Source organism: Choloepus didactylus, chromosome 15, assembly GCF_015220235.1.
Source record: "Choloepus didactylus isolate mChoDid1 chromosome 15, mChoDid1.pri, whole genome shotgun sequence".
Lineage (NCBI taxonomy): Eukaryota > Metazoa > Chordata > Mammalia > Pilosa > Megalonychidae > Choloepus > Choloepus didactylus.
The window spans coordinates 71,073,261-71,100,738 of record NC_051321.1 but is presented as its reverse complement, the minus strand read 5'-3'; the positions used below and the strand labels follow the sequence as shown (position 1 = coordinate 71,100,738).

At 37.1% G+C, this 27,478-nt stretch overlaps 1 protein-coding gene and 1 pseudogene across 4 annotated transcripts in view; both read right to left on the bottom strand.

Moving 5' to 3' along the window:
* ADK (adenosine kinase) overlaps window positions 1–27,478 on the bottom strand; it is a 559,277-nt gene that overhangs the window by 35,284 nt on the left and 496,515 nt on the right. The gene's annotated exons all lie outside the window — the stretch shown is intronic.
* Window positions 8,675–9,724, bottom strand: LOC119510544 (annotated as a pseudogene).

The following is a 27,478-nucleotide window of genomic DNA, read 5'->3' as shown; positions in this document are numbered from 1 at the left end:
TTTTTTAGGTTAATACCTATGTCTTTCACTTCTTTTATGAGTGACTACAAATAAGAGCACTATCTTTTGGATAGTACAAATACTTGAACAGAAACTTTGAGCTAAAGGAAGTGTTTGTATGAATTAGATCATGAGTCCCTAATAAGTGTCAAGTCTGACTGCATTCTTGGCAGTGAAATCTTGTATACAGTTAAAGAACTGTAAATTTTAAAGAAATACAAATAATGAGTCCTGGGTACTTCCCTACAGAAAAATCACAATGGCATAATAAAAATTTAACTACTATTCTAATACTTAATGCCAGTGTCAAGGATTAATGATTTTAGTTGGCTTATTACAAATAAATTAATCTGATTATTTTTGCAGAGAGTCATTATTTCCTTAAAACTGTCTGTCAACTAGTAAAAGGGAAAACTAACACTCAATGTATGGGCAGAACCAAAAGAACAGTGCAATGGGCTCTCTCCTAGAGTCGTCTGGACCAGAGCTCTATTGTTTTGACTACACAGTCACTTGATACAGTACTCTCAACTTCGCACACGACAGTGGAACAGAATTATTTATGATGAAATCTGGCCTGGAGAACATCTGCAAATGGTTGGATAGTGCTTTTTATTGGGGGCTGAAACTTCTGAAATCACAAACATAGATATGATCCTACTGGGGAATGATCCTACTGGAAAGACTGATATCAAGCATATCCCGTTTGACCACATAATTATAGATGCTAAGAAATTCAATATCAGAAGCATCTATTTAAAATTCTTCCTGTAACTAACTTTGTACACTTTGTAACACTAGGGCCTACATGACAATTTCCAAGATTTTGATTAGTTAGAAGTTAAGGTATAAATATCCAGGATTAAATTTTCTAGTAAGTATGTAATATATATTGCTAAACAGGCAAAAAAAAAAAAGACATACACTAATATTATTAGAAATAATTGGGAAAGTGCTGCAGTCTGATTTAGGTAAAAATGTATATCATAAATATTTATAAAGAAATCTGGATTTATTATTTTCAAGGGCAAATCATACAATAAAAGGAAATTAGCAACTATAAACTAAGAACAAATAGAAATTAAGTAAAATGAGCTAAGTTAATGATATCATTACCACTTATAATAATAAGGTTGCATTATATAATAATATAAAACATTTTACATAATATAAGAATTAGTTACTGGACTTGAGGATTTGAAAATACATTATAAATGGTGATTCATAAATAGATATAATTACTTGAATTTGTTTGAAAGTTATTGGTTTTTGATTGCATAAACCTTTATTCATGAATAAAACGTAATTCACAGTGTAAGAGATTATTCTGAACTTTGTTCTTAAGAATCATGACTTCTTGGTCTAAATTATTGAAAATTCTAAATTAATGTAGTTTTACTACATATTTTCTGGATGACTTATCCTTAGAAGTCATATGAAGTCCAATTTACTGAAATAGAAAGTTGGGCTATTTTCTACTTTTTGTATTCTATTAGTGTGAATAAGAATATCAGGTAGATATCAGTTGTCATAAATTTGGTACAGATATAACCCAGTCTCCATTATCTTCTGTATGAAGAGTTCTATGTTATGAGAATTTCTTTTAAAATAACTGACCCTGAAAAATTGAAGATTATGAATTGTGTTCTAAATCATGGAGGAAGGATTAAATGATATTTGATAATATTTAATATCAGTTATATTTTCGTTCATTCTGATTTTCTGAACTGTGATGATCTAAGCCAGTTTACAGAGCTATTAAAAAATGCAATAAACAATGTTCATTAGCATGACCTATTCCATAGCCATTCTAGATTAACAGCAATTTATTGTATGAACATATTAAGTACCTCACTAAATCTGAAGATAAACTTATAAGCATGGGCATTATTCATTCAATGATGCCCAAGACACTCACTTACATGATTCTCTGGATTCAGTTTTCTTCAGTGTGAAATGAGCCTGCAGTAGCTGAGGGAACAAATAGCAAATACTAGCTTTCTGCCTTAACTGTACAAAAATGGCACTATTAGTTCTGATAAAGTATCCTTAAAAGCTTAAGACAAGTCATAATGCCACTGTTTCTCAATTTTTCCTAAACTTTTTGTAAAAGAAGTAGGAAAAGGGTTGGGAATAATTCTTCTTATTTTCTAGGTGTGGTGGTTTGAAACTGTATGTACCCCAGAAAATCATGTTCTTAAAGCTAATCTATTCCTGTGAGTGGACACCTATTGTAAGTATGTCTTCATAAGGCTACTTCAGTTAAGATGTGGCCCAGGGTGGATCTTAATCCTCTTACTGGAGGAGTCCCTTATAAAGGGGATGGAGAGAGAGAGGGAGAGGGAGAGGGAGGGGGAGGGGGAGGGAGAGAGAGAGGGCCAGCCCCAGGGTGCACCACAGAAGCAAGAAGCTGAAAGCAATGAAATTTGGAAGGGAAAGGAGAGACCAGCAGATGCTGCCATGTGCTTTGTCATGTGACAGAGGAGCCCAGGATCACTGGCAGCTGGTCTTCAGGAAGAAAGCATTGTCTTAATTTGGACATTTTCACGGTTTCAAAACTGTAAGCTTGTAAGCTAATAAATTCTCATAGTTAATTTCATGGTATCTTCTTTGGGCAGCTTAGCAAACTAAAACACTAGACTTTCATAAAAATACTGAGAGCATAGGTTATTAGGGGAAGCCTTATCGTAAAGGTTCCTAGATTGTACGCTGTTTCTGTAGTTACATCTATTCCTGAGTTGTAATGGCTATTTCTAAATTCTGAGAGGCTGAGCTCTTTGGGTATAACCTGGTTGGTCCCTAAAACTTAGGGTATCTGTGTGACACTTGAGACTCAGAGCCAGAGTCCAGCAGCTATGAATGTCAGCATCACCACAAACAGCAAATGTTAGAGTCTGAAAAAAAAGAGATCAGACTTCAATTAGAGATATGAAAGAAATGGACTTGGACTAAGGTAAATCAGACTAAAGGGTAAAGGACGATATTGACGATGTTTTAAAACTTCAACTTCTGTGTGAGACCAAAGGAAGAGCTGTTTATTAGGTGCAAAATCTATATTTTTTGTAACACATTATAAAATTTAACTTGTATGGTCAGTTTATTCAAACACCATAATTACATGGAACTTTGGATAGGGAGTGAAATCTGGTTGGTTTGTACAGGTTAGTGTGAAGCCCTGATACATCCCAGAGTAATTTGGACAGAGAATAAAAACGTATTTGCAAAGCCCCCTTGAGGGACCGGTGGAAAATGTGGAAATATTAAACTTCCCCACTGGGGAATTAATGATATTCTCACAAGCACTGGGGACTACCAATTTGGAAGGCTGAGCCCTCGATCTTGGGGCTTGCCCTTATGAAGTTTGTTACTGCAAAGGAGAGGCTATGCCTACTTAAAATTATGCCTAAGAGTCACTCCAGAGAACCTCTTTTGTTGCTTTTATGTGGCCTCTTTCTCTAAGCCAACTCTGCAGATAAACTTACTGCCCTCCCCACTATGTGGGACATGACTCCCAGGGGTGTACATCTCCCTGGCAATGTGGGACATGACTCAAGCGGATGAGGCTGGTCCTGGCATCATGGGATTGAGAAAGCCTTCTTGGACAAAAAGGAAGAGAAATGAAACAAAACAGTTTTAATGGCTGAGAGATTTCAAATAGAATTGAGAGATCATCCTGGAGGTCATTCTTATGCATTATATAGATATTCCTTTTCAGTTTTTAGTGTATTGGACTAGCTAGAAAGAAATACCTGAAACTGTTGAACTGCAACCCAGTAGCCTTTATTCTTGAAGATGATTGTATACTATAGCTTACACTGTGTGACTGTGTGATTGTGAAAACCTTATGGCTCCCATTCCCTTTATCCAGTGTAAGGAAAGATAAGTAGAAAAATGAGGAGAAAGAGTGAATGAATAATAGGAAGGGATGGGGGGGTGTTCTAGTTTGTCAATGCTGCCGGAATGCAAAACACCATAGTTGGATTGGCTTTTATAAAAGGGGGTTTATTTGGTTACACAGTTACAGTCTTAAGGCCATAAAGGGTCCAAGGTAACACATCAGCAATTGAGTACCTTCACTGGAGGATGGCCAATGGTGTCTGGAAAACCTCTGTTAGCTGGGAAGGCATGTGGCTGGCGTTTGCTCCAAAGTTGTGGTTTCAAAATGGCTTTCTCCCAGGACGTTCCTCTCTAGGCTGCAGTTCCTCAAAAATGTCACTCTTAGTTGCACTTGGGGTATTTGTCCTCTCTTAGCTTCCCCGGAGCAAGAGTCTGCTTTCAACAGCCGTCTTCAAACTGTCTTTCATCTGCAGCTCCTGTGCTTTCTTCAAAGTGTCCCTCTTGGCTGTAGCTCCTCTTCAAAATGTCACTCTCAGCTGCACTGAGTTCCTTTTGCTTGTCAGCTCATTTATATGGCTCCAGTGATTTAATTTAGACCTACCCTGAATGGGTGGGGTAACAACTCCCTGGAAATTATCCAATCAGAGTCATCACCCACAGTTGGGTGGGGCGCATCTCCACGGAAACAAAGAATTACAATCTAATCAACACTGATACGTCTGCTCACACAAGATTACATCAAAGATAATGGCGTTTTGGGGGACATAATACGTTCAAACTGGCACAGGGGGTATGGGATGTTTTGGGTATTCTTTGTTACTTTAATTTTTATTCTTATTCTTTTTTTTGGATGGCAACGAAAAATGTTCAAAAAATGATTGTGGTGATGAATGCACAACTATATAATGGTACTGTGAACAACTGATTGTACACTTGGATGATTGCATGGTTTGTGACTATAATAATAAAACTGAATTAAAAAAACAACACACTATACATTGAGCTTTCCCAAGCAGATAGAAAACAAAAAGTAACAATATAGTTGATACCAGATTTGTTTGGTGGCTTTTATTATATTAGACCCACAGGGTACCCTCATCCAAAACAATAAAATTTAGCTTATTAAAGTAGAAAACAATCAATTTAGAACATCTTCTAGACAGTTAATACAAACAAATAATTTACTGTTCACTTTACTGCAGACAAGTGTCAATACCTAATAACTTAAGGTCACTCTAGCTAGAATCAAAACACCTTTACACATCTATAATGCAAAGTCAGTTAGGGCAGAGATGGGTAGTCCCTACAAATGTCACAATATCTAATTGAAAATAAAAAAAATGAAAAAATCATCACTTAATGCCAAATTGCTAGATTAAATGTTTCAGTATCTTCACTGAACTAACTATGATTTTAGCACTATATACAGACAACCTCACGATAATTAATACCCTGAGAAAATTTTGTTCAAGTGAATTTTAATAGTCCATGTTTTATCACTGTTTTGTTGAAGTCTCCCTAAACAGTAGAGAAGACATATTTGAGGAAGATCCACAGCAGGTTGTGAGGGAGATAGGCAGGTGTTTTTCAATCTCAGTGTAGACTGCAGTCACCACCTCTGCCACTGCCTCACTTTAAGCATCACTATGCATGCAAGGCACAAAAAAGTAATGGCAAACTTCACTGAAAAGTGAAAAGAATGACTGAGTAGAAACCAGAATGAACCAGATCTTAAAAGAGGCCCCTGTACCTTAGTCATTCTTTTTAATGAGATAATTATAGCATGTTGATTTTTTTAATTAAAAAAATTAATTGGAAATAATGTCAAACTTACAGGAAAGTTGCAAAAATAATACAAATCCCATACAGAGAACTCCAAAATACTTCCACCTCCCAGATCTACCAATTTTAACATTTTGCCATCTTTGCCCTGCCTGCCTGTCCATCCACCTGCCATCCATCTATCATGTAATTGCATTTAATTATTATCTCAGTTTATGTTTCTTTTTTTCTAATTGTGGAAACATATATACAAAATAAATCTTCCCATCCCAATTCCCCCCAAGCATACCATTCAGTGGGATTAATCACACACGATGTTCAGTACTCTTATTGTCACCTATTACTAGAACTTTCACTTCATCCCAAACAGAAACCCACACTCATTTTGCATTAACTCCCCATTGCCCCTTCCCCCACCCCTAGTAACCTGTACTTTACTTTCTGTCTCTATGAGTTTACATATTCTGATATTTTCTTTATGGTTACCAAGGGGCTTAAATTGAACTTCCTACATCAGTGACAGTCTCAATTAATTTCAATAGCATACATAAACTTTGTTCCTATACCCCTCAGTTTTCCCACCTTTATGTAGTTCTTGTCACAGATTACATATTTATACATTACTAGTCCAAATTCACTGAATTATCATTACATTTTATGCATTTGCCTTTCAGATCCTGTAGGAAGTAAAAAGTGTAGTTACAGATAAAAAATGCTGAAAGGGAGTCCTTTCCTTTCAATCTGCAGAACTCCCTTCAGCATTTTCTGTAGGGCTGATCTAGTGGCGATGAAGTCTTTCACATCTCCCTCATTTTTGAAAGACAGTTTTGCTGAATATAGAATTCTTGGTTGGCAATTTTTTGCTTTCAGCATTTAAAAAATATGTTTTCCTACTGCCTTCTTGCCTCCATGGTTTTCAATGAGGAATCAGCCCTTAAACTTATTGAGGCTCCCTTCTATGTGACATGCTGTTTCTCTCTGGTGGCTTTCAGAATTCTCTCTTGATCTTTGGCATTCGACAGTTTGATTATAACTTGGCATGGTGTGGGTCTATTTGTGTTTATCCTGTTGGAGTTCACTGAGCATCTTGGATGGGTACATTCATGTCTTTTGTTGAATATGGGAAGTTTTCAGCCGTTGTTTATTTGAATATTCTCTCTCCCCCCTTTTTTCTCCTGTTTCTGGGACCCCCACAATATGATGGTTTCCCTCAGGTCTCTCAGGCAGTGTTCTCTTATCTTCATTGTTTCTTCTTTCTGCTCCTCAGACTGGATGATTTCAATTGTCTTATCTTCAAGATTACCTTTTCTTCCTTTTGCCACCTCCAATCTGCTGTTGTACCCCATCAGGGAATTTTAAATTTCTGTTACTCTGGTCTTCAGCTCTGTTTGATTCCTTTTCATAATTCCCATCTCTCAATTGATATTCTCTTTGTATTCATCTATTATCTTCCTGATTTACTTTAGTTTCTTGTCCATGTTTTCTTTTAGCTCTTCTTTTTTGTAATTTTATTAAATTAGTTGCTTTATAAAACACTGCAGATGTCATAATTGTTAGCATAACAATTTACCAAACTGTAATTAACTGGTGCAGTTTGCTGAGCATGTGTTATAAAGAAAAGGAAATGCCAAAACCCTGTTAAAGTTGTTCCATCACAGCCCAGGAGCACAAAGAAGATTTGTTTCTCAGACACTTAAATGAGGCAATTAAAACAGGTAAAGATTGTTCCTCCCCCATCTGAAGCGCTCCATCAGTAGAAAGATTCTGATAAACATGACCTAGAAAGTCTATGTACTCAAGAGGTTCCACAATTTGTAATGTAATAATGGAGCGGTTTACCTTCTCCAGCTTCAAAGCTGGAGGGTTTTGATCATTTAAGTTTTAAGAATCAATCTTTAAGTGACTTTTCAGCCACAGTATCTTCACTCTGAGATCAGCAATCTTCTTCACAATGTATTTTTAATATTCTCATGCTCAATTTTTTTTGTTTTTTTAATCTTCATTTTATTGAGATATATTCACATACCATGCAGTCATACAAATCAAATCGTACATTCGATTGTTCACAGTACCATTACTTAGTTGTACATTCATCACCTAAATCAATCCCTGACACCTTCATTAGCACACACACACAAAAATAATAAGAATAATAATTAAAGTGAAAAAGAGCAATTGAAGTAAAAAAGAACACTGGGTACCTTTGTCTGTTTGTTTGTTTGTTTCCTTCCCCTATTTTTCTACTCATCCATCCATAAACTAGACAAAGGGTAGTGTGGTCCTTATGGTTTTCCCAATCCCATTGTCACCCGTCATAAGCTACATTTTTATACAATTGTGTTCGAGATTCATGGGTTCTGGGTTGTAGTTTGATAGTTTCAGGTATCCACCACCAGCTACCCCAATTCTTTAGAACCTAAAAAGGGTTGTCTAAATTGTGCGTAAGAGTGCCCACCAGAGTGACCTCTCGGCTCCTTTTGGAATCTCTCTGCTACTGAAGCTTATTTCATTTCCTTTCACATCCCCCTTTTGGTCAAGAAGATGTTCTCCGTCCCATGATGCCAGGTCTACATTCCTCCCCGGGAGTCATATTCCACGTTGCCAGGGAGATTCACTCCCCTGGGTGTCTGATCCCACGTAGGGGGGCAGGGCAGTGATTTCACCTTTCAAGTTGGCTTAGCTAGAGAGAGAGGGCCACATCTGACATGCTCAATTTTAAGACAAAGAATTTTAATACTAGGTGCACACCACATGCACTTGCTGCAAACTGCTTTTCTTGACAAATTATGAAGTAGTTCAAGGAGGTGTGGTTAAGGCTGTGTTACTAAATGGTGCTGGAAATACTATACAATTTATTTGTCATATTGCAACCTTTGTTTCCAATTTAGTGACTGCTTCTATGGAATCAGATAGCAACAATGACAATATTATTAGGATTTTTTTTTTTAAACTATGATTTAGTAGCTACTGAGGTTCCCACTTTTAATCCCTAGGCAGCAAGATCCAAGTTCCCTCATATTCACATTAGCACCTAAGTGTCAAGGGGTTAAACAACCAGTATCAAGATATACTGCACTTCTGATTGTAGCGTTTGGCAGAACTTAAAGGACAGGAAGTTGTGCTACATGTTGAAGGGATTGTGGTCATTACAAAGAAGACATCAGGAGAAGATAAAATGTTTCATGAAGTCTTCATAGTCTTGTACTTATCCTCCATCATAACCACAATAGTCTGCCAGATCATCTTTCATGGTGGCTTTTAATCCCCCTCCAGGAACCACATCTTTCTTCTTATTTTTGGCTTTGCTTTGCTTGCTTTTGTTTTTCACGGCAAAGCACAGTCAATGAATTGGTAATCTTTTTCAAGGCATCAATTTCCAATGAACTACACATATCTTGAACTAAGGCTTCCAAAAAACTGGCATAATATCAGTGATTTTCATCTTGCTTACTTTTATCTTTTAGTAACTTTCTAAACTCTGTGAAATCATCTCTTGAAGATGGGTTCATAGCATCTATTCTATAACACCAAAAGTTCTTTTGCTAATTGAGGTCTGACTCCTCCTGCAACTTCTTTATCTGCTGATTGTTCTTCTGGTGTCAGCACTTTAGGTTCTTTGGGTTCTTCTAACCTCTTTTTGATTTCTTCTTGCCTTTTCTTCTGTTGTCGTTCTTTCTCTTTGATCTTCTGTACTATTTTTTTCTTCTCTAAAACTTTTACTTCTAGTTTTACTTCTGCTTCCTCTTTTTTCGTCATCATTGTCACCCCAGTTGTCCTTGACGATCTTGTCTTCATCTTTGCCTTCCCAGTGGTCCTCACCGGTGACGCTGCTGCCGCCCCCATCTTCTGGACCAGGTCCTCCACGGAGAACACGTCTGTGTCCCAGGAGTCGGAGTTCCCTGCCGCCATCTCAGCCGGGTGTGAGCATGTGTGAGCGGGAGAATGACTGTGGAATTAGTAGAGCAGAAGTGAATCACTGGATTTGCTCTCGTTAGCCAGCACCGGGCAGGCAGGGACCATAGCTGACTGTGCCTCTTTTAGCTCTTTGAACATATTAGGGCAATTTTAAAAAAGTTTTTGCCAGAATGTTCCAGGTCTGGTCCTGTCATTGATGGTTTCTGATTCTTTAATCTTCTCCTTCGCCTGGGCCATAACTTCCTGTTCCTTTGTATGTTTTATAATTTTTTGTTGAAACCTGAACATTTTGCTATTTTAATGTGTTATCACTGGAATTAGATTCTGTGGCACCTGTTCCTTAAGCTTGTATCCAGCTAGTGTCATGACAGAGCTTTCCTTGAATGTCAGGAGCTAACAACAACAGACAAATATAATAAAAGAAGGAAAATAGAAAAGGAACGCCTTTTTCAGTCTTTGTCAATTGGCCTATGGGAGTGCTTTCTTTCAGAGCTTATCCTTACAATGAGTCAAGATAACAACTCCAAGGCAAAGCATAGGGATCTCCCTGGTCCTTTCTGTACATGTATATTGTCTTGACCATGCACCTGTGGCATAGAAATTCCCCCATTCACATGGTTCTCCTATTCCCCGGGAAACAGTTTCCTCATGGTCCAGGGCGCTGTACTGTATGACCCACAGCCAGCAATCCCTTGCTGCAGGCATCCAATTGATTGCTCTCCCACCACATTCTGTAGGAGAGCTCTGTGAGCTGCTTTCTACATGCAGGGCAAGATTTGGGACATTGAGTCCCTCAGGCTACCACCAGATACACATGCTTCCAGTATGTGCACAAGGGCCACTCTTCCCTCTGGAGCTGGGGTCAGGGATCCACACTGGGAGTGTGGGCCAGCTCTGTGCTCAGCTGGCGAAGGGTTGGGGAGGGATCCGTCAGGGCACCATGAGATCCTACTGCTTTCGAGTAGCCTTTTTCTTAATTCAGTGCTCACCCTGTTACTGCAGCCCTATTGCTGTTTTCCGGAGTGTTCAGAAAGATGTTTCTGCCAGATCTTGCTGGCTGTTCACAGCTTCTGTGGAGGAACAGAGCCTTGAAGCTTCTCACTCTGCCATCTTGATACCAAAAAGGTGTCATACTATGCAGAACCCTCAGGACCATATATATTTTTTAACTTGGAAATCTTTCTATATTGGTACATAGAGAACTTCCTTATTATTTCTTTATTGTGGCATAATAGTCCACTGTATGGATATATTACAATTTATTTAACAATCTTTTACCACTGGACTTTTAGGTTGTTTTCAACCTTCTTTTACAACAAATAGTGTTGCAAAGTATTATTGTTTTTGTTTTAAATAAACCCTAACTTTAATTATTTTACTAGCAGCCAAGTCAATAATATTATTTCTACTTTATATAGGGAACTGCCACAGGAAACAAAATTGTTACACTAAGAGCATGAAGTAAGCCCATGTCAAAGAAAAGAACAAGAACCCAGGAAATGCTTTTTCTTTTCACGAGGACACACACCAGGATATGAGCAAAGAGACCCTGCTCAGACTGCCCTAATAAACAAGGTAATGAAACAGTTGACAAACTCTATTAATAATAGAGATTTACAGAACAATTCTAATTCCAATTTTTGAGGAATGGAGAGTTCTGGGTGTGCCGGTTTGAATGTATTGTGTCCCCCAAATGCCATTATCTTTGTGGTCTTGTGGGACAGATGTTTTTGGTGCTGGTTGGATTTGCTTGGAATGTCCCCCACCCAGCTGTGGGAGATGATTCTGATGAGATGTTCCCATGGAGGTGTGGCCCTGCCCATTCAGGGTGGGCCTTGATCCGTGGAGCTATATAAATGAGCTGACTCAAAGAGAGGAAACGGTGTGCAGCTGTGAGTGACGTTTTGAAGAGGAGCAAGCTTGCTAGAGAGGAATGTCCCGGGAGAAAGCCATTTTGAAACCAGAACTTTGGAGCAGACGCCAACCACGTGCCTTCCCAACTAACAGAGGTTTTCCGGACGCCATTGGCCATCCTCCAGTGAAGGTACCCGATTACTGATGTATTACCTTGGACGCTTTATGGCCTTAAGACTGTTAACTGTGTAGCCAAATAAACCCCCTTTTTATAAAAGCCAATCCTTCTCTGGTGTTTTGCATTCTGCAGCATTAGCAAACTAGAACACTGGGTTAATTTAATTTTCTGGTTAACTAAAGAAAAAACAGAGAGTCTTTGGAAACTTTCTAAATGTATATTAATATAATAATATACATTGCCATTCCAGTTTTAATTAGTTTAGCTTATTGAACTGAAGGAAAATTTTCTTTGATAAGAAAGAATCTTACAGCACATCTTAAGGTCATCATTCTGAAGATCAATTCTTACTGTAGTTCCACAGTAAGTACTTACATGAAAGGCAGGATAAATATTTGGTGGGAAGTATATTGGATTAGGAGTCAAAAGACCCAGGGTTTTAATCTGGTTTTGGCTCCACTATTCCATCCCACAAATATTTGTTAAAAGCCTATCATGAGTGAGTAGAAAAATGGGGACAAAAATTAAATGAAAAATAGGGTGGATGGGGGGTGGGTGAATGCTTCAGGTGTTCTTTTTTACTTTTATTTTTCTTCCTTTTTTTTTGGAGTAAGAAAATTCTCAAAAATTGATTGTGGTGATGAACGCACAACTATATGATGGTATTGTGAACAAGTGATTGTACACTGTGGATGACTGTATGGTATGTAAATATATCCCAATAAATTGAATTAAAAAAAGCCTATCATGTGTTGGGCACTCAATATTGGGGACTGGGAATACTGATGTAAACAGGATAGACCAAAACTTTGGTCTTACGCAACCTACATTCTAGTGGGGATAGATGGACAACATAAAAGTAACAAATAAATGAACCAGATAATTTGAGATAATGATAAATACTACAAAGAAAAAAAACAGATGATGTGATGAAGTGTGACAGGGGAAGAGAGTTAGATAGATGGTTACTTTTTCAATGAGGACGTGATGTTTGATTTGAGATTTCAGTGGCAAGCAGGAGCTAAGTAAAGACCCAGGGGCAGAGCATCCAAGGGCAGAGGCCCTGGGCAAGCAACAGGCTTAGTGAGCTAAATCTGCTTAAGGCAAAGAAGGTTACTGCAAATATAGTGAGTGTGGGGAGATCAATTAGGGGTTTTGTAGACCATGATAAGGAGTTTGGATTTTACTTTATGCAAAATGGGAAACCACTGGAGGGTTTTAAACAGGGAGAGACATATCCCATTTTTGATTTTAAAAGTTTGTTCTTGCAGCCTTAGAGAATGGACTGGTTGGAGGGGGGTCCAAGGATGCTACTTACCAAGAGACCTTGGGCAAGACATGATTTAACTTAAACTCAGTTTTATTACTTTAAAAAAATGAGAATAATACTTGCTCTACTTATTTCCTGTAACTATTACATGAATTTTGTGTTCAAAACTTATTAAAGCACATTGTCAAATATAAAGCCTTACATAATTTTATAAGGTATTCATAGGAGCTTACTTCCTTCAATTGGGCAACAAGTATTTGTAAACGAAAGAGAAGAGGAGAGGAAAGAGAAAGGTGTGTGCTTGTGTTCCAGGAGGAATAGAGTTTCTCTAAGTAGAAGAAAATTTCTGTCAGGTAAGGCAAGAAATAATGCAAGACGGGTGGGTTCTAGCCATATAAAGGGATGACTTGAGAGTTAGAAGTTTGGTTTTGGTGCATCAGGCAATGGAATGCACCTACAGTTCTTCTGAATAAAAAAACTGACACAGATTTATTATTTACCAATGATATTTATGCAAGAAGAATTAGAAAGAGGCTAACACTAGTGGCAAGCAGCACGTTAGCCCTGAAGCTGTTGGGGTAACCCAGGGGTTAGGTGGTAAGCCTTCAAATGGAGTGGGGGCAAAACTTTGTTTGAATAATAGTTACACTTTTCTAAATGTTTACTGTGTTCCACGTTCTGCACCAAGAGCTTTATATACTTTATTTCACATAATTTTTACTGCAATCTTCCCATGGTCTCATTTTAACTGTCCAGGGTCCCATGCAGGGTAGAACTTTGAGACAAATTTGTAATTATTTCATAGGGTGTTTGTGAGCATTAGATCAGTTGATATACGTAAAGCACTTAGAGCAAAAGCTGGCACATAGTAAGCATTCTTAAGACATGTTAAAAGATTCTCAGAAAAGAATATCATTAATTTTAAAATGAGACTTTTAGGTATGGAGGATTCTGGTCTCACTGAAAATTGCTGCTTCTGAAGGCATGGTTCAGCTCACCTTGAGCTCTACTTAACTTCACATCATAACTTGCAGTGAAGCCTCTTAGTTTGTTCATATTTCTTCTAGCTGTTTTTTTTTTTTTTTAAACAAATGTTTCAAGTGAATTCCAGTTACAGTCTCTGGTGCTAAAAGTAGACAGATGAGAATAAATGAATGTTTATTTTGAATGCAAAAATACTTTTCTATGGAAAGTGACCAAGAAAACAATGATAGGTGAACCTACTGGTTTAAAATCTTATTTCTCTCTGGTTTGGCATATATTTTTAAAGCTGTTTCTGATAAGTTTAATAGGTTCACTAAATGAAGCATATCTGCTTTAATTTTTTTTTAATTTTAAACTTTTTATTTTGAATTACTTTCGAACTTATAGGAGAGTTACAAAAACAATACAAACCCTATAACAGAACACCAACACAATCCTGTCCCCCCCAAAACCCACATCTACCATCTGTTCACTTCAACCTGTTTCTTCCTATCTCTGCTTCTCTATGCATTTATTCCATTCTTATCTCTTTAAGAACTGATTTACTCTGTTGAGTTAGCTTACAGGTCACTGCCATCTTTGGACTGTTTAACCTTGTTGAGGTTCTTACCCTTGATCAATCGGCTGGGCCCAGGGAAGGGGCTAGGGATCATGGTACAAAACGTGGCTGCCTGAGTAAGAAGGGCTATAGAAAAGGCAATTCAGTTGATGGTCCCTAGCACCCAGAACTATGTGTGGCACATTGTAGGTGCTTACTAAATATTTGTTGAATGAATGAACACAGTGATTTGCCACAAAGCAAATCTGATCATGTTATTCCCCTGTTAAAAACCCTCCAATGTTTCTCTATCAAATGAAGTCTTACCTCTAAGATATGAATCCAGCCTACTGTTCAACTTCATCTTTTTCTATTCCCTGACCTCTGTCTGCTCTTTGGTCATACACATGATTTCCCTAATGCGCCATGCTCTTTTATTCCTGTGTGCATATCAAGTTTACTGCTAAGATTGTCTTCCTCTCTCAGTTCCAAATCCCCAGGAATCCCCAGGAATGTTCCCGACCTCCAAACAGAACTGTTTTCTTCTTATGCCATCTCTTATAATGTTCACATACCTCTATGAAAGTATCTATTATATTTATAATTACTTATTTACAAGGGTTTTCCCTTTTCGACTATGAGCTCCTTGTGGGTAGGAATTATGACTTAATCTTATCAGCCGTTAGTACCATTACTAGTACGAACTAGTAACAGGAGCCTGATTAACATTTATTACTGAACAGATTATTATTTTTATTAGATTTTAATTTTTTTGAGACTGGTCTCTGTTTCTTTCATCTTTGATTCTCCCAAAGAATCTATTGTAGTATGAACTCACTATGTATTTGTTCACTGATTTTGAATAAGTGGTGCACAACTATAACACATTTTTCTTGCTTAGTTCAGTAAACCAAGCAAACATGTAAACTAAAGTTTCCAGTTGTTAATGACCATTCTTTGGAGTTATTAGGATTTAATCTAGCATGCTAAAATGCTTCTATCAAAGGAAACAATGCAATTACTCAAAAATCGAGGGTAGTCTGCTATCACAATGGTGAATAAATTCAACTTTGCAAAATTTGTCCTATAAACCCTTCTAGATCTAACTGTGTTGAACATGTACATCTTGGAGAAATAATGAAAATATGATTTGATAGGCATCTTCAAGCAAGTTATTCTCCATTATTTCATCTTGGAAATGAGGACATGTTTGTGACTCAATGAACCTAGGTTCCAGATCTTGTTTATAGGCAGAAGGCTGTGATATGATATAAAGACTTTGAATTAGCACTTGGATTGGATCAACCCAGGGCAATCAAATAGATCCTAGTGACACGATGGGGTTCAACTCATGAGGATCTCATATAAGCCCAACTGACATCTGTAGGTATGTGATCCTTTCTTATAGAGAGACCATGGGCTCTTAGGGCTGGAAAAACAGGAGGAGGCATTTATCAGATAATTTGGACTAAGTTATCATGGCTATGGAAAAAATCAGGAGACCAAACACCAATGGCTTTCTTAATTGTTTGGTGATCTGGCCCTAATCATTGCAGTAGTAGGATAAAGAACAGAGGGTTTTAATGAGTTAAAAAACAAAAGCTTTTTTCCCCTTTCAAGTGTTTTAAAAAGCTATCTTCTAAAACTTAATGTGTCTGAACCAAGAATATTTTTTAGAATACTTGCAAGCCCACCGGGAAGATGATCACAGAAATGATACAAAGAGCAAAGGACAAGTGTATGGTATGTTCATCTGTATATTCATCCATCCATGCTCCCAACAAACTTTATTGAATATTTATGTGAAAGGCATGAACCATTTGCTTTAAACAAACAATGTGGAATGTGAAGATTATTGCTCAGATTGTTTTCAACTCTAGCAGTTCTTTCAAATGGTCCTAGTTTGAAAGTCAAGCAGCCAGTAGGGCTCTGACCACAGCAAAGGAGCTTTAATAGTGAGGCCTCCTACTTTCTGGGGCAACAGCTTTTTTACCATCTCTGCTATAGACATCATTAGTATTCTAGATATAACTTTCTTAAAATCATATATTCCTTCTGAGTGCAATAGCCAAGATTTTCAAAATGGATATGCACAAAGAAAAGTGTGTTCTGTTTTTAAAGATGAAGCTATTGATGCCACTACTTCTAATGGTGGACTTTCTATCAGTAAAATTCCTGCTAGAATTGTTGATGGTGGCAAAGGTAAATATTTACAGTGTTTACAAGGGGAAATCAGCATTAGATATGAGGGGTATCAAGGCCTCTCTTTCTTTATGGATTAGAAGAAATCATGGAGCAAAAAAGCATTGCTGCAACATCACTGATATTTAGTGCATTCTGGTTTGCAGAGATGATAATACTTCAAGGTAAAGCCACAGATTTATACTAAAAAGAAAAAGATTTTTAAAAATTCTGCACTGTAACAATCAAAGTTCCCTAAAGTATGAAGTCAATTTCAATGATTGCCCTGACAATCAGACACTGAAAAAATTGAGTATTATTTATTGTCCAATATACTAAATTGGATTCACAGATCACCTGTCTACTTGCAATACAGTGATAATCACCAGAAAATAACTATTTTATCCAATTTAAATAGGACACTTTTCTTTATTGAGTCATTTGCCAATCTCTCTTGCACTTAAAAGTAGATTAAAATGGGTAAATGTATGGCTAATTACCTGTAAAAAAACCTTTCAAGTACAATATACTATATTGCTTTTAAAACTTTGCAGTATTCTTTGCCATTCTTTGTGAGTAAAAATTACAGTATCAGGTTTAAAAAAAAAGGTTGTGGAAATAGTTTAAGGATCACATTCATGCTCTTCCTTCTGTTAAAGGATCTAGAGTTGACAGGGGAGCTACAGTTTAGCCAGACATTTCTGAGGTTCAATAAAGTCTCTGGGCAAAGATGCAATTCTGATAAAGAATGAATTGAGAAGGAAGTCACTCCCTGAGAGAAGACTCAGTTCCTGATGAAAGAGTACAGAAACACTGTCTTCAGTGGTGTGCTGGAGCTCACGCCAGCGTGACAGTGGACTGTGTACTTCTCTTACCAACTCTGCATTCAGTGCCCCCACCTTGGTAATTTGAAATGGTGGGGCATGGTGGGAGTATTTATAACATGGATATTTGCAAACACAACCAATCAGGGCTTGGTTTGTCAAACAGCTGCTTGTTAAATATTTGCCAGTATACCATTGATTGGGTTCCATTTTTACTACTACGCTATCTTTGAATCAATGTTTCTTATTTTTCCTACGCAGAGATGGAAAATACAATTGTTGTGTTGGTAATGCTCAATATTTCTGACCTACAAATGAATAACAACCAATTCCTTTGCAATATCTGTTGAAAGGTAAGTCATCATCATCTTTTTGCCCCCGTTCAATTCTCCCAAATGAAATACACTTAATCTGGAAATTTTTGAAATAGAAAATTTCATGGATGAGAGAAGAAAGCCAGTCTAGAAACTCTTAAAGTATCTTTTAACAGCATAAACAATGTATCTCTGCATTTTAATTTTTTCCTTCTTCCTCTTATTTTTAAAGAATATATATTATAAACTGGTAAGGTAAGTCTGCTGTCAAAGCCATCAAAGATCAGGTCTGTTGCTCTAAAAGACATTGGGTACAATTAGATCAGGGATGCTATAGTTCCTCGTTTCTATTTAAATAGCTCTAACTAGCTTTTAGACTCATGGGTGGAGTTCTGGCCACAAGGTCTAGAGAAGTTGATTGTTTCTTTCTGCTCCCACCACTAAAGTTTTTGCTGTGTTTTAAAGTGGCAAACCTTTATAGTCATCTTATTTTTTATCAAGATATAATTTACATACAGCAAAATGCACAGATCTTAAATGTACACTTTGATGAGTTCTGACAAATGCATATACTTATGTAGCCCACAACCTATCAAGCTATAGAACTACGCTGTCTAATACAGTAGCTACTAGCTGTATGTGGCTATTTAAATTTAAACTAATTGAAATACAACAAAATTAAAAATTCAGTTCCTTGACTGCAATAGCCACATTTCAAGTGCTCAATATCCACATGCAGCAAGTGGCTACCATACTGGACAGTGTGGAAATAACAATACTTCCATCATAGCAGAAAGTTCCATTGGACAATGCTACTATAAATATCCTTGTGCTGGTCTGAATGTATTATGTCCCCCCAAACGCCATTATCTTTGATGTAATCTTGTGTGGGCAGACGTATTGGTGTTGATTAGATTCTAATTCTTCGAGTGTTTCCGTGGAGATGTGCCCCATGCAGCTGTGGGTAATGACTCTGATTGGGTAATTTCCATGGAGGTGTTACCCTACACATTCAGGATGGGTCTAAATTAAATCACTGGAGCCATATAAATGAGCTGACAAACAGAAGGAACTCAGTGCAGCTGAGAGTGACATTTTGAAGAGGAGTACAGCCAAGAAGGACACTTTGAAGAAAGCACAGGAGCTGAGAGAGTAGCTGCAGCTGAGAGACAGTTTGAAGATGGCCATTGAAAGCAGACCTTTGCTCCAGAGAAGCCAAGAGAGGAAAAACACCCCAAGAGTATCTAAGAGTGACATTTTGGAGGAACTGCAGCCTAGAGAGGAATGTCCTTGGAGAAAGCCATTTTGAAACCGGAACTTTGGAGCAGATGCCAGCCACGTGCCTTCCCAGCTAGCAAAGTTTTTCCGGATAACATTGACCATTCTCCAGTGAGGGTACCCGATTGTTGATGTGTTACCTTGGACACTTTATGGTCTTAAGACTATAACTGTGTAACCAAATAAACCCCCTTTAATAAAAGCCAATCCATCTCTGGTGTTTTGCATTCTGGCAGCATTAGCAAACTAGAACAGATTTTGGTACCAGAGAAGTGGGGTGCTTTTGCTGGTGAGTTTGCAAATAACAAACATGTTGGAGTGGCTTTTTAAATGGATAAAGGGAAAATTCTGGAAGAACTGTGAGGAGCTTGATAGAAAAGGCTTAAACTGCTTTGAAGAGACTGTTTGCGGAAATATGGACTCTAAAGATACTTCTGACAAGGGCTTGAACAGAAATGATGAATGTGTTGTTGCGAACTGGAAGAAAGGTAATCTTGTTTTAAAGTGGCAGGGAATTTGGCAAAATTGAGTCCTGGTGTCAAATGGAAGAAAGAATTTGAAAGCGAGCTTGCTACAGCCAAGAGGGACACTTTGAACAATGCACCGGAGCTGAGAGAGCAGCTTCAGCTTACAGAGACATTTTGAAGATAGCCGTTGAAAGCAGACTCTTGTTCCAGAGAAACTGAGAGAGGACAAATATCCCAAGTGCAACTAAGAGTGACGTTTTTGAGGAAATGCAGCCTAGAGAGGAACATCCTGGGAGAAAGCCATTTGGAAACCAGAACTTTGGAGCAGATGCCAGCCACGTGCCTTCCCAGCTAAGAGAGGTTTTCCGGACACCATTGGCCATCCTCCACTGAAGGTACCTGATTGCTGATGTGTTACCTTGGACACTTTATGGCCTTAAGACTGTAACTGTGTAACCAAATAAACCCCTTTTTATAAAAGCCAATCCATCTCTGGTGTTTTGCATTCCGGCAGCATTAGCAAACTAGAACAATCCTCATCATCTTAGAAAGTTCCTTCATGTCCCTTCACAGTTAAGTTCCCTCAACCAAAAAAATAACAACCTCTGTTCAGATATCTATCACCACAAATTAGTATTGCCTGTTCTAAATTTCATGTGAAAACAATTATATGGTATAAGTTTTTTAATGTCTGTCTTCTTACACTCAGCATAATCTATATACATATATATATTTATATATCTAGCATAATCTCTTTGAGATTCATCCATGTGTTGCTCATATCAATATTTCATTCCTTTTATTGTCCAGTGGTCTGCTGGAGCCAGCTCAACTGACTGAAAGAGCCAATTCTGTACACCCAAAGCTCTTCTCAAATCTCAGTTCAGTGACCTCACATTGGTAGCTTGAAATACGCGAAATGAAGGTAGTATTTACAACTGTGATGCAACTGCTACACATCTGGGCTTTCTTTTCCCGGAGAGCTAACTGTGAAACATTTACCAACCCACTACTGATCCTGTCTTTAAGTCCTCTTCATCAACAGCTATAAAAAGCAGAAAGGTACACACATTTAAAGCACAAGAAATGTAGGTTTGCAGCAATGGGCTCACTTGGGCAGGAAAGAGTAGGGAAACCTAGCTATTTATCAGTTCAAATCTAGCTAAATAATAAAACCTCTTTGCTTTCCCCTTTGGTTTAAAACCTAGCTGAAAAGGGCAATTTCCTTCTGGATTTTTTCATCCAATTTCTTCACCTGACAAGTACCAACCAGAAAATGTTAAAGGAAAGGAAAATGGTCCTACTATTATGTATGGGAATCCACTAGAGAAACATATTCTCTCTAATTCAGTCTTGCCAATGCCTACCAGGAGATTAAGAAGAATGAAAGTATTTGTGCCCATTGCTGGTAATTCCTCTCAGACAGGTGATAATAATGATCCCTTGTCCTGGTGCTTCCATTTCCTCCCTAAAGTATCCATTCTAAATGTCTGAATAGACACATCATTCTGAAACTGAAGCTGCCAACTAATTATTCTCATTCATAGAGAAAAATAAAAGCCACTAGGTGTCAAGTCTTTACACTTTGCTAGTCATATTGAACTACTAATAGTTGTTCCATCAAATAATACAAGAATCAGTATCTTTGTTTCTGAGATTGAACAGAGATGGGCAATAATTCAGTTTAGGAACACCATGCTGTATAGCTTCAGAGGCTGCCATTTATACCCTAGTCCAGATAAATGGCGCCTGCTGGACTTGTCCTGTTCACGTCTATAACACTATCTATACTTCCTTTGATGGTCCAGAAACCACATATAAACTGGCCATGTTATAACAACCTGTGCTGCATTACTGGTATCATTAATTGTATGGTATGTTGTCTTGATGCTGGTTACATCTGCACAGAAGAAAGCTGTGCCATGATAGTTAATCCCTTGAAAAGACTAAGTATTGCGAAGAAAACCAAAAAAACCAAAAAACTAAAAAAAACGAAGTCTCTAATTCTAATGTAGCGACAAATTTGCTAGTTCCCCCAAGAAATAAAAGAAGTGACAACTGCCTCACAGGCCATCTATTTTAATTACCTTATTTTAGACAATATAAGTAAATGTCCTATGTAATCTGTAAAGCATGACATAAATATCAGCAATGACTTCTGATTTTATCAAAGTGGTGCTAATGAGGTAAGGGGGAACCCCCCCCCCAAAAAAAAACCATGTCCTAGTTAGCTCAATCTGAAGGCCTAGAATTTGAATGCCTGAGGGTAAGTTTCACATTTTCTGATAGTGATGGCGTATTCCAAATACTTTGAGATTGTAAGGAATATACACTGGACCAAAAGGTAACTTCTACTCCTCACAATCAGGTATCTTGGTTTTAAAGGCATCGGGACAGAATCATCTTTTAGGTCTTTGGGGAAAAAATCATGGACACAAGCTTTCACATTCTTTTACACATAAATGTGGCTAGAAAATTTGAAAATGTAAGCATTTGTCTAGCATATTCCGAGACTAGGAAGGTACTCTGGATATCAGATAACTTCTTTCTTGATTATGAATGTATAAATCCAGGGGAAGAAATAGGGCTAACTGCTAAACCTAGCAGAAAGTCCATTATATGGTACTTGACAAATATCTGTTGATTGACTGACAGTGGAATTTAAAAGACTTCTAAACTAGCAATCAAGTGTATTTTCTGATAATCTAATTTTTATAACTTATTTTAACATAAAGGAGAAAACTTCTGTGTTCTCTATATTTTCTTACTGGCTAAAATGGGACTACAATTAACATCCTAAATATGTAACAATCTAGTTTGAATGATACTACTACCACCTCAGCTCAATAGCATATTGTTACACTATTTATGCTACTATTGTCATAAATTACATCTTTAAACATGTGCCTATTAACACAGATTCATAATTACTGTTTTATTCATTGCCTTTAAAATTATATAGGAAATTTTAAAAATCAAAGAAAAAATATTATAATATCAGCTTTTATATTTACCAATTTCTTTGCATGGCTTCAAGTTACTGTCTAGTGTCCTTTCATTTCAGCCTGAAGGACTCCCTTTAGCATTTCTTATAGGGCAGGTCTACTAGCAATGCAATCCCTCAGCTGTTGTTTAACTGGCAATGTCTTGATTTTTCCTTCATTTCTGAAGGATAGTTTCACTGGATATAGAACGTCTATATTTTTAAACCCATTTTCTTCGGATGGCAAATATATATGTGTGTGTGTATATATAGATATCTCCAAAAAAAAGCTTACTCACCAAGTAGATGATCCACAATTCACAATGCATTTAAATTTATTGAATATCCAAGAAGATAAAACTGCATCGTAGGCTGAGATCATTTTTGATCTCCAAGATAGGAGAACTTTTCTGAAATTAGTTGCTGATTGTACTTTCATCATTAAACACAGAAACCTATGATCCTTTTAGGCTCACCTAATTACTATCAAATGAGTTTACTTAACAGTGGGAAATTAAATACATGGGAGTTGCCTTATCTCAAAATAATTACACATGCATTGTAATGTGAATTATGGAACATTAACGATTACTCCTTAAACAGAGACTGGGACCCATTAGGACTAAGTTATTATCATAGTAGTTTTCATAAATAGTTCCTACAAAAGATTCCTGAATGTTTGCATTCAAGTCCTTTAAGAAAGATGTACATGTGTCAGAGTTAATAGTGTACATTTCTTGCAAAGCCCCAGTCTAGAAAAATATGCTTTCTGAGGTACTCAGTTAAGAGATGTATATATTGCTCCATCCTCATTCTGCAGAGCTAGAAATTTTTAAGGGTCTTTCAGCTTAATGTTAAGTAACTACAGGGCAAACCACTACCTCTAATATATCAGTTCCTAGCATTCCTCAAATATTATCATAATAAGAAGCTCCTGCTATATCCATTATACCCAAGAATCATAAAAAGGAGTAAAGATTCTACACCATATTCTCCTAGTCTGTGGAAATTTTACTGTAGCAGCTGTTGTTATTTTTTTTTCCTTATGTGATTTTCACACACATACACACACACACACACACACACACACACACACACACATCAGAGAAGGGAAGCAATGTTTGCTGTTAGAAAATAAATAGAGAATTATTAAAGGCATAAATATGGACAAATGAGACTTTTGTTGAGGGGGAGAAAACATTCTAACCCTAGAATTGTATTTTAAAGGAATGACCATCTTGATCAATTGAGAAGAAACAGCCCAGTTCAAATGAGGCTCCTTCAACATTCATTCAAGTTAAAATAATGATTTTTAATTTTGGGGGACGGGGGGAACTCAAATCCTAAAAAAAAAAAAATTCAAATGCAATTTCATGAACAGGTCACAAATTTTCCTTAAATATAAATTGAATTTAACTAAAAATCTGTGATTTTCATGTAGAGATTTAAACTTACCAGATCAGCCCCTTGCCTTACGTGCTTTAAATCTACCCATTGCTTTTCACATTTTCCTTCTGCTCTACTGCAAGAGAACTACAGCTGACCAGTAACACCATTAACTGTTACTGAGCTTATACTGCTTCCCTTCGGTTTTCTTGGATATTTTTCGTGGTGTGCCAAGAGAAAGCCTCTGCTACAACAGAGTTTCAAGATTGCACTTTGCTATTTACTGTAAATACTAACATTTTGACAAGAGTAATGTCACTGTCAGGCTTCAAAAGCCGCAGAGGTAGAGTCTGAGTGGGTATGTTGCATCTTTCCTCTGCATTTGGAATTTCTAATTTTGGCCACTATACTTAGCTTTTTTTCACTATATTTGTAGTTTTCTTCCATTTCCTCCTTTTAAATATAAAGCCTGAGGGAAAGACCTAGCATAATAATCCTGTTTTAATTCAGCCCAATTTTGGCCTAAAGCAAACATCTAATAACTGGTGATTAATTCTAAAGAACATAACCTACTCCCGTGTTTAATGGGTTTATGTTTGAATTTAACTACAGGCTTTCCTTCACCTTTCACTATTTTTCAGTCTTTCTTTTCCCTATGCTAATTTAATCCCCAATGACTGAAGAATCATAAACTGCTATTCTCCTAGTACAAAAACCATCTATATTATGCAACCTACATTTCAGGGGATTTGTATTATTAGTCTTGACTCATGTGTTCAAGTTCAGATTAAATTCAGACCTCTCTGTAATAAATGACGAGATGCATAAGGGTGCTGTAATCCAGGCAACCATAATTATACAATTATTGATGAAGTTCCTGTTGATAAACAATGCAAACATTAGGAAATACTATTTTGCAATTAAATGATGAAGAAAGCTGTTTATTGCCTTCCATTCTATCCACTGTTAACAAGATTGAAGTTGCAGATGTTCGTGTATGCTGCATTGATGTTAAATGGTGCATGATGCTCTAGGTGGTTCCCATAACCTTGCTTTGTCTACAATGAACTGACTCAATTGATATGATAATAAAGAAAAGAGCTGGGCTGAACTGGCATAATGTGCATAGCCTTGAAATCTGCCATTACTGGACAAACCAACTGCTTCTGAAAGTTCGCGTTTAGTTGTCACTGACAATGTGTTAAACAATATTTTGAAATTAACCACACAGGTGGGGGTATCGCTTATTGAAGCTTTTATCCCATCAAACCAAGGTACTCAATGCATTTCTAAAGCCAACAACTGGAAATTTTGTGATCTTCTTTGCAATTGATCACTATTGGACCAAGTACAAAGAGAACAGACATCATTCAGGAGTTGCGAAACAGTGGGCAGCATTTGCATTTTTTTGACAGATACTATATTTGGAGAGACACTGCTCTCCTTTTCACAAACCCTATACTTCTTTCTCATTATTAAATAAATAACAATTATCTTTTAGAAGGTATATAAATTAAAAAATCCTTGATAGTGCTCAGTATTGTACTTTTCTCATTAAAAAAATCATATAAAATTCCCTACAAGAATGGTAGGAATTGCTCTGATGCATGAAAATACAATGACACATTAAAGGATGTCAAACCTTAAAGGAAATATCCTAATAACGTCCAAAAATGTATTGATCAGCAATAGGAGAACAAATAGGAAATTCCATAAATATAAGAGGGAACTGGGAGTCTCTGAGATTAGAATTTATGGGCATATGATGAACCAAAGGATAAGAAATAGTAAATGTACTTTGGCGAGAAGAGAGAAGGATCACAAATATATGGGAAGAAATGTAATTTAAAACTCAAGTCAAAAAAAAAAAAAAAAAAAAAACCCGCTGAAATAAAAATCCTAGAAAAGCTGATACGGAAAATTTGTGTTATTGAAGGTAGAATGCAAAATGGAAAACACAAGTGGGTTGCCCCATACTGTCTAGTGGTCAGTATTAAAGATTCAACTCCCCAAAGAGCTAACTCCCAAGCAATCAGAGATGGGATAAAGAAATTAAGAGAAACACTAGATGAAAGAAACTGTACATACATGGAATTTGTGTTTTACAAAAGGGCAACAAGTGGTGCATAAAACAAACCCAACTCTTTAGTTTAATACAAGGTTTGAAAACCAATAGCTTGTTTTGATTTTTTGCTTTCAGTTTGGTTTCAATCCTAAATTAAAATGAGACCTTTCATTCTGAGCATTTGTTTAATTACAAGAAGAATAAACCTGTGAAGGAAAATGGGACCACCATACATTGTATTCACTGCCCCTTCCTACTGGGCTCATGCCTGTTGGGACTTACTACTATCAGGCTTGACCATGTGACGTGCTTTAGCTAACGAAAGGTGAGTGGAAGTAATGCAAGACCTGCAAGCCACTGCGTGGCTCTTTTATGACTCCTTTTCCTCTCTGACACAGTCAGAATGTTCCCGATTGGGGCTGCATTTTTAGCTTTAGACCTATAATGAAGAAATATGGGGTAGTGCCTCAGCTAACCTGTGAAGGACAAGAATGAGAGAGAAAAGCACACCTTTATTACCATAAGTGATTAAGATTTTGAGGGCCATTTGTTAGGCTGCTACCTTAGCCTAAACCAATTAATAAATATATAAAAAAGACAGTACTGTGTTTTTTCTCCTAAGAGACTTCAACATTATGAAATGAAGGATATGGAGTAACTGCTTGTTTGATTTGACAATGCCTTCAACTTGTCTGAACCAACATATGTTATCAGAGTACACATTCACAAAGTACTCTCACAAGACACATGGACGGACGTGGTACAGACGATAAAACGTACCTATTAGGATGCCCTGGTTTGGGTTAGCCCTGTTCTCTAACAATTTCCTAAGCAACCCAGAAGGACAGAAAAATATCAAAATGAATTTAAGTTCAGTTCTAGGGGCTTTTGATAATGGCAGACTAGGTAATTTAGACCAACTTTCTCATGACGTACAATTAGAAGCTGGACAATATACATATTTTTAAGTCTGCCTGAAGGCACTGAAGGCCTAAGACAATAATGAAGAATTACGAGGCCAGGATATAGGGGATAATGGAGTCCTAGAGAGATGACTCTGGCATCTGATGCTGGGAGGAGAAAGCTTGGGATCTAGAGCCTGTCAAGAAAGATGGTACTGGTAAAATCCCTCCACTTAGGTTGGGAATCCAAAGGGAACACCAGGATTAAAAGTGAACGGGAATAGACAGGTCTAGGCAAGTGACTGCAGTTTAGTTTCTAATCACTAAATTCCTAATTTAGAATTAAATGGATCTAGATTACCAGTATTCCCGTGCTTGCCAGAAGCAAACATGAATCATCCTTTGCATCAAATTATTTCTACAAATAATTTTGTAAATACAATGTTTCACCTACAATAAAAAGTAAGGTTATATAAGGAAGCAAGCAGGAAATTAAAATCAGCTGAAATTACACAACAGAAACCAGCCCCAAAGGGTTCCAGACATTGAGCTTATCAAACAGAAACTCTGAAATAACTATGTGTACTATTCAAGGAGAAATAAAAATTGAGAATTTCAGCAGAGGAACTATGAAAAATGGATAGGTTTAAAAGGAAATTGAAAATAAGAATTCAATGGATAGGCATAACAGAAGCTTAGCGACAGCTTAGAAAGGAATTA